This window comes from Sturnira hondurensis, unplaced genomic scaffold, assembly GCF_014824575.4.
Source record: "Sturnira hondurensis isolate 20B ecotype Veracruz unplaced genomic scaffold, ASM1482457v3 Scaffold0000648, whole genome shotgun sequence".
NCBI lineage: Eukaryota > Metazoa > Chordata > Mammalia > Chiroptera > Phyllostomidae > Sturnira > Sturnira hondurensis.
Genome location: NW_028073279.1, coordinates 2,146,721 through 2,154,438, shown reverse-complemented (window position 1 = coordinate 2,154,438; position 7,718 = coordinate 2,146,721). Strand labels below are relative to the sequence as shown.

At 37.3% G+C, this 7,718-nt stretch overlaps 1 pseudogene; it reads left to right on the top strand.

Moving 5' to 3' along the window:
• The first annotated feature begins 1,005 nt into the window (after positions 1 to 1,005).
• Positions 1,006 to 2,182, top strand: LOC118985565 (nucleosome assembly protein 1-like 1; annotated as a pseudogene).
• The last annotated feature ends 5,536 nt before the right edge of the window (positions 2,183 to 7,718 follow it).

Below are 7,718 nucleotides of genomic sequence, written 5' to 3'. Positions count from 1 at the left end.
TTTCAGTGGGAAAGGTGACAGGATTCAAAAGCTAAAATTAATAATAAGTAACCCATACTAAAAGACGAGGATTACAGTTTGGGACTGGAATGGCCTCTAGTAGCAGAAGAGTAAAGGCAGCTGTGCTGGAAAGAAGCTATGCATGGCAGACAAAAGTAAGACCCACAAACCTGACCTGGGTCACTTTCTAGAGAGCCAGCCAGGAATCATGTTCAGAGGAACTTTGCCCAAGAGAGTCACCTAAAGGAACGGCAGGGCTCCAACAGAAAGGGGTGTGTTAAGCAGATTACATGATGCCGAAAACTGAGACCTGGGAAAAAGAAAGCCAGAAGAAAATCTACCTCTCCCAGAAATTTCAACTGGATGTTCTCAGTGAGAAAATCTCTGAAAAATATACAGAATTCATTAGAGAAAAAAATTCCCCTTTCAAATCCACTATTTGCAGTAGGTACCAATATCGTAGCAAATACACAGTAAAATAAGACCATTTAGTCCTGTATATAATCTCTTCTGCTCTGCTCACAGCTATAAAGCCAGGCTGAAAACCGCAGCTAGAGAATGGAGCAGAAGTACATGGAAAAGGGGTGTCAACTGCAAATAGAGAAAAATAAAAAATGAAAAGAGGTTGACTAGGCCCTTCTCCCACCCCTACAGGCTCCTGAGACTCAAACTACACCAAACTGAGGAGGTGAGAAGATACAACTTCAGCAGATGTTCAGGGTTTTCTTATTAAACTCTGTTGATTATTGTAGCAGCTAAACGGTAACTGTTTATGTGGCTAAAATGATTAAAAGAAGTTTAAATATATGAGAATGATCATAAAATTATAGCAGACTTAGACTGCACCCAAGATGCAAAGAAAAATAAGCCCTCAGATTTAGATTTAAAGTGAAAAATACTGCTTTTTAAGTACCATCTGCTCATGGTACCTCCCGCTGCCACCCTGAGTTACTGACTGTGCAGCTCCGGCACCTGGCTCCCCATGCTAGCCTTTGAGTTTGGAGTTCTTACAACATGGAAGACATTGACAACAAAGAACAGTCTGAACTTGATCAAGATTTAGATGATGTTGAAGAAGTAGAAGAAAAAGCTGATGAAGAAATAAAAATCAAGGCAAGTCAGCTGACTGTTCAGATGATGCAAAACCCTCAGATTCTTGCTGACCCCCAAGAAAGACTTGATGGTCTGGTAGAAACACCAACAGGACACATTGAAAGCCCAGCTAAGGCATTTTTAAAGATGAGTGAATGCTCTCAAAAACCTTCAAGTTAAATGTGCACTGATAGAAGTCAAGTTCTATGAGGAAGGCCATGTTCTTAAAAGGAAGTATGCTGTTCTCTATCAGCCTTTATTTGATAAGCAATTTGAGATCATTAATGCAATTTATGAGTCTATGGAAGAAGAATGTGAATGGAAACCAGATAAGAAAGGTGAAATTTTGGAGGAGATGAAAGGAAAGGCCAAGATTGATGATGAGAAAAAGGATGAACAAAAATAAGACCCCAAGGGAATCCCTCAGTTTGGGTTGACTATTTTTGAGAATGTTGACTTGCTCAGTGATACAGTTCAGGAACACGATGAGCCTATACTGAAGCACCTGAAAGATATTAAAGTGAAGTTCTTAGATGCTGTCCAAACTATGAGCTTTGTTTTAGAATTTCACTTGAACCCAATGAATATTTTGCAAGTGAAGTGTTGACAAAGACATATAGGATGAGGTCAGAACCAGTTAATTCTGACCCCTTTTCTTTTGATGGACCAGAAATTGTGGGTTGTACTGGGTGTCAGATAGACTGGCAAAAAAGGGAAGAATGTCACTTTGAAAACTATTAGAAAGAAGCAGAAAGACAAAGGATGTGGGACAGTTCATACAGTGACCAAAACAGTCTCCAATCATTCTCTCTTTATTTTTGCCCCTCCTGAAGCTCCTGAAAGTGGCGATCTGGATGCTGCTACCGAAGCTACCCTTGCTGCAGACTCTGAAGCTGGTCACTTTTTACATGAGAGTATAATCCCAAGATCAGGGTTGTACTTTGCTGGAGAAGCTACTGAAGATGATAATGATGATGATTACCATGGAGAAAGTAAAGAAGCAGATGAGGAAGGGGAAGAAGAAGATAAACATGATCCAGACCATGACTCAAAGAAGGAGCAAAACCCAGCAGAGTGCAAGCAGCAGTAAAGCAGGATGTACGTGGCCTTGAAGATAACCTGCCCTGTAATAGCCTAAATGCTACTGTTTTTTTACTTACAGCCTTGTGTTTTTGTATTTTGGTAGACTCGGTAATTTTTGTAAAGGAAAGGAATTGATATTTTAAAGACAATTTTGTTCTACCTTGCATTTTAACTTTGGTTTTTCTTCCAGTAAGTTGAATGCACAAATTCTTTCCCATTTTCATTCATTGCTACGTAGTTTGATTCTTCTCGGTTCTTTTCATCATGTAATGATTAGATTACAGCTATGCAAATAAAAATTTATAAATAAAAAATATAAAATGAAAAAATACTATTTGACATTCTGAAATTTCAACATAATGGCTACAGTTGATTTTAGTTTTTTTTTAAAAAGCATCCAGTCTGATGATCATCAGCTACACATGGCCATGCTGCTCCTTAAACTATTTAAAATTATAGAATTCACCAGAAGAAACAGAAAACAGAGTTCCCTAAGTCATGTGAAAAATCTTATTTTTACATAAGTGCTTCATTTTGTTTTTAAATATACATAATACTCTTTTAAATTTATGACATTTTTCTGAAAGTAATCTATAACAATTTGCCATGTAATTCCTTAGCTAAAAATAAATCTTTACTTTCACTTATACACTAAATAGGTAACATAGAATGTAAGCTATGCTATGAGAACAAAATATAAATATGCAAAATGTTATAAATGTCCACCTAAAAAATAATGTGATCAATATTACTGTTGTGCACTGACAAAGAGATATTTTACTTTTGTTTTAAACAAAATTATATGCAATGACCATCAACATAATGTGCCAAAAAGCATGCATTTCAGGATGAAATACTTATCCATTTCTTGATAAAGAAAATGACTTCTCATTTCTATGAAGAAATGCATTGTATGTGAAGGGCACCATAAATTTTAAAAAATATTCATGAATAAATGATATTATCGAACACCTAAAAAGGTAGAAAGACGATTGGTCATAGAAGCTTTTGGACTTAATCTAGTTTGCTTATATAGTAGTTGTTGGTCTTCAGCAAGTCATTTAATCTTTATATGGCACCTTATCAGAGGAAACAAAATCAAAACCAAATCAAAAACAAAAAGGAGTTAGAGATTGCTATAGAGTTTTAAAAATCCATTCACATAATATCTAATCCACTCTACTCCTATTCAAGTACATTATTTTATATACTTTACAGGTTTAAAATATAAATTTTATGTAGGTTTAGTGGTGTTTCTAAAGCCACATAGAAAGTTAGAGATACAGTCATATTTTCTGAATATTCTGGTTATCTCTGTACAACAACCTTGCCTCCTCACCTCCACCCAAAATTCAATGGTGTAAAAGAACAACTTTTTTGTTATCTCATAGTTTGGTGTATTTACTAGCATCAGCTGTTTCACATGGTATCAGTGCTTTAATCATCTGGGCCATTTGGGCTGGAAAATTAGAGATGGCTTTCTTATATGGCAGAGTTGATCTTGTCTGTTGACCAGGCATTCAGCCGGGGCAGTAAAACAGAATGCCTACGCATTGTTTCTTCATATGCCTTGGGATTTTCATGACCTAGTGCTTGATTTTCAAGAGGAAGACTCACAAAAGCAAGAGTTCCAAAAGACCAAGAAGGAAGCAACACAGCCTTTTATGATCTAGCCCTGGAAGTCAAGCAGTGTCATTTCTACTGTTTTGTGTTTACAGGGGACCAGACTTTATTTGGAGTGGAAGGAAGCAAACAAAGGCATGAACACTTAGAGACTGAGGTCACTGTAGGGAAGTCTTGCAGACTAGCTATCGCATCAAATAGAAAGGCACTGCGTCAAATCATTTTTGCTTAATAGTGTCTGATCCAATTGTTTCAAACTGTGGTTGATAAACATAAAATGGAAAAACAATTAATGACTCACCAAAGTAGAATAATTTATCTTTGTCTACTATACTAGCAGAACACTTTAACCATATGACATGTGCATAGGAATCTAAAGCAAAGTATCTATTTGCACATCTACTTATCCCCCTCCTGAAAACTAATTATATCTAAAATGGAGAGTAAGAATATAAATTTCAATATTAATTTTGCCTATGTTGAAATCCTGACTTCACCAATTACTAGATGTATAACATTGACATAGTAAAGGATAATGTTACAAAACTTCAATATACCTGTTAGTAAAATATAGTAATAATAAATGATTATAAAGTAGCTACTGCTCTGCTGGTTGTGAGCATTAAATAATATAGGGCTTTGGCAATGCTTAGTATGAAAGCTGAAAGGTGGTAAGTTGTTAAATAGAAGGTAGCTACTTTTATCACAGCTATAGCAAGAAAACATTTAAATATAGCAAATATAGTTTTTAGACTATAAACTGAGGGATCAGAAAAAGAAGCTATTTTCTCTATGTGAAGTAGAATTTGATTTTATTTCAAGGTTCCATTTCAAGGCTCCATAAGGAATAGTTTATCTCAGTCAGTACAAGGATATTTCAATAAAGATATGCCCTTTCCACCTTTCCCTAAGGAAAAGTGTGGGGCAGAGTTTTGTACAACCAAAAGGAGGATAATAACCAATCTAAAATCAATAAACAACCAGAAGTGCCAGAAAATCAAACTGCGTGGAACAAGGACAGCGACAGAATTAAAGGAACAGTCAACCAGAACAACCAGACTGGGAAGACAGGCTGACAGAGAGAACCCTTGAGGAGGCAGCAGACCTCGTGGGAGGGCTGGCTAAATAGGAAACTGAGACTCAGAGCTGACTGTGGACTAAGGCAGGAGTTGCCAGGGTGGGACAAACTCCGTCTCACACGAGGGTTCCTTGGAAAGTGGGCCAGAGCCCAGCAGGCAAGCTGCACTTTCCCTCTCTAACCCCTCCCCCACAGACAACACTGCAGTGCAGCAAAAAGGGTTGCCCCACCCTGGTGAATACCTAAGGCCCTGCCCCCTTACAACTTAGTAAGTGTGCCAAGATAAAGAAATACAGCCCAAATGTAAGAACAGAGCTAAACTCTAGAAAAAGACCTAAGTGAGAAGGAGATGGCCAACCTATCTATCTGATGAAGAATTCAAAGCCCTAGTAATCAAAATGCTCACAGAACCAATTGAGCTTGGTCAAAAAATGAAGGAACAAATAAGGATATCCAAAGTGAAGTAAAGCAAAATATTCAAGGGACCAACAGTGACAGGAAGGAAACCAGGACTCAAAGCAACAATTTGGAAGAAAAGGGAGAAATAAACATCTAACTGGAACAGAATGTAGGAACGAGAATTCAAAAAAATTAAGAGAGGCTGAGGAATCTCTGGGACAACCTGAAACATTCTAATACCTGAATTATAGGGGTGCCAGAAGGAGAAGAACAACAGCAAGAAATTGAAAACTTATTTGAACAAATAATGAACAAAACTTATTTGAATAAAAAACTTCACTAATCTGTAGAAAGAAATAGACTTTCCAGGAAGTCAAGGAAGTCCAGAGAGTCACAAAGAAGGTGGACCCAAAGAGGAACACACCAAGGCACATTGTAAATACATTAGCCAAGATCAAAGATAAGGAGAGAATCTTAAAAGCAGAAAGAGGAAAGGAGAGAGTTACCTACAAAGGAATGCTCATGAGATTATCAGCTGATTTCTCAAAAGAAACCTTGTAGGCAAGAACAGTCTAGAAAGAAGTATTTGAAGTCATGAAAGGCAAGAACCTGCCTTCAAGATTACTCTATCCAGCAAGCCATCATTTAGAATGGAAGGGAGGATAAAGTGCTTCCCAGATAAGGTCAAGGTAAAGTTCTTCATCACCAAGCCCTCATAATATGAAATGTTAAAGGGACTAATCTAAGAAATTGAAGATCAAAAACTATGAACAGTAAAACGACAACAAATTCACAACTGTCAACAAATGAACCTAAAAAAATAAAAACAAAAACTAAGCAAACATCTAGAACAGGAACATCACATGGACATCACATGGAAGGTTTTCAGTGGGGAAAGAGAGATGGACATCACATGGAGGGTTTTCAGTGGGGAAGGAAGGGGAGGAATAAGGGGGAAAAGGTATAAAGGAGTAAAAAGCATAATTGGCAGGTGTAAAGTGATACCTGTCTACTATAACGCAGACAGGGAGAGGTAAAAATGGTATAGGAAACAGATTATTCAGAGAATTTATATGTACAACCCATGGACATGAACAAAGGGGGGTAATGCTAGAGGTCTGGGGGGTGCAGGGTGGAGAGGAAGATAAACAGTGAAAATTGGGAAAACTGTAATAGCATAATCAATAAAATATACTTTAAAAAAGAGTGTGGGGCAAACAAGGAAATCTCAGATAACCTCATGGACATTAGAGAGCAGAGACATCTAAGCTACACGTTCCTGAATAGGTTGAGAAAATTGGTAGATGCCCAGTTTTTCTGGCTCCTAACTGCATTAGGTACCTAGACCAAAGACCCTTAAGTTTTACCAGTTACCTCACGATCTTGGATTGATTTGGAAACATCAGATATTTCCCATGTGCTAGAGAAGACTAAGGAAGTAGCTTAGAGAATAAACTGGACCAGGAGAGGCCTTGTGTTTGGGTTCGGGAATTGCAATAATTCTCAGACCTGAAGGAAGGCATTTTAGTGGATGACAGTGGGGCCATGTGTCTGAAGGCTAAAGGGCCTCCTCTGTCCATCCTGCCCCACTCCTTGAGCTTGCCAGAGTCAAAGATACAATTCTGGGAATGGAGTGATAAGGCAAAATACAAAAATGACAGAGATTAGGGTTAGATGCCAAAAAACAATTTCCATTGAGTTATGGAGAGAATAATATTTTTTCTACATGGATTTCGTGCTTTTGCTTGCATTTGTACCAATTGTGTATGGATTCAAGGGAAATGTAGTTACAAATATGTCCCATATTTTTAAAAGCAGAACAAATCATAGGTTTTATACCAGATATGGAAACCCTATCACAGTTTATCATAAAATCAGTTTAAAGAGTCATTCTTATTGTTCGATAAATTAGCTATGGTTAGAGTTGGGAATGTATTAAATCCAACACTATTAAATCATGTCCATGTGTAACTTTATCAAAATCTATGTTGTTTCATCTGTGGTTTTACTGTCATTGCTGTTTGGAGATGGACTCATTGAATTATCAGAAAACAGAATAGAATAATAGGGTGTGAGTCGGCATAAGTAGGCAATACTCATGCTAGGATATCAAAACTTCTTAGAGGCTATAGATATTTTCCTGACAGCTGTTCAAAAGGCCATCTGCAAATATAAAGGACAGCAATATTCACTTCTAATACGTTTGCATTTGTCCAGCCATGACATGGGACTTAATATCTCAAAACAATTGTACTACTGTGACTTAATATATCATTTTCTCTTGTTTTCCAAGTAGTACGGCGATACATTTATATGGTGCCATGTCAAACTTTATAAATCAACCTCTGAGACAAAGGATATAATGACAAAACAAAAGCATGTGCACAAAGGCCTGAGCTCACAAGTCACAGCTCACTGAGCAGGCTTCCCAAAATCATCTATC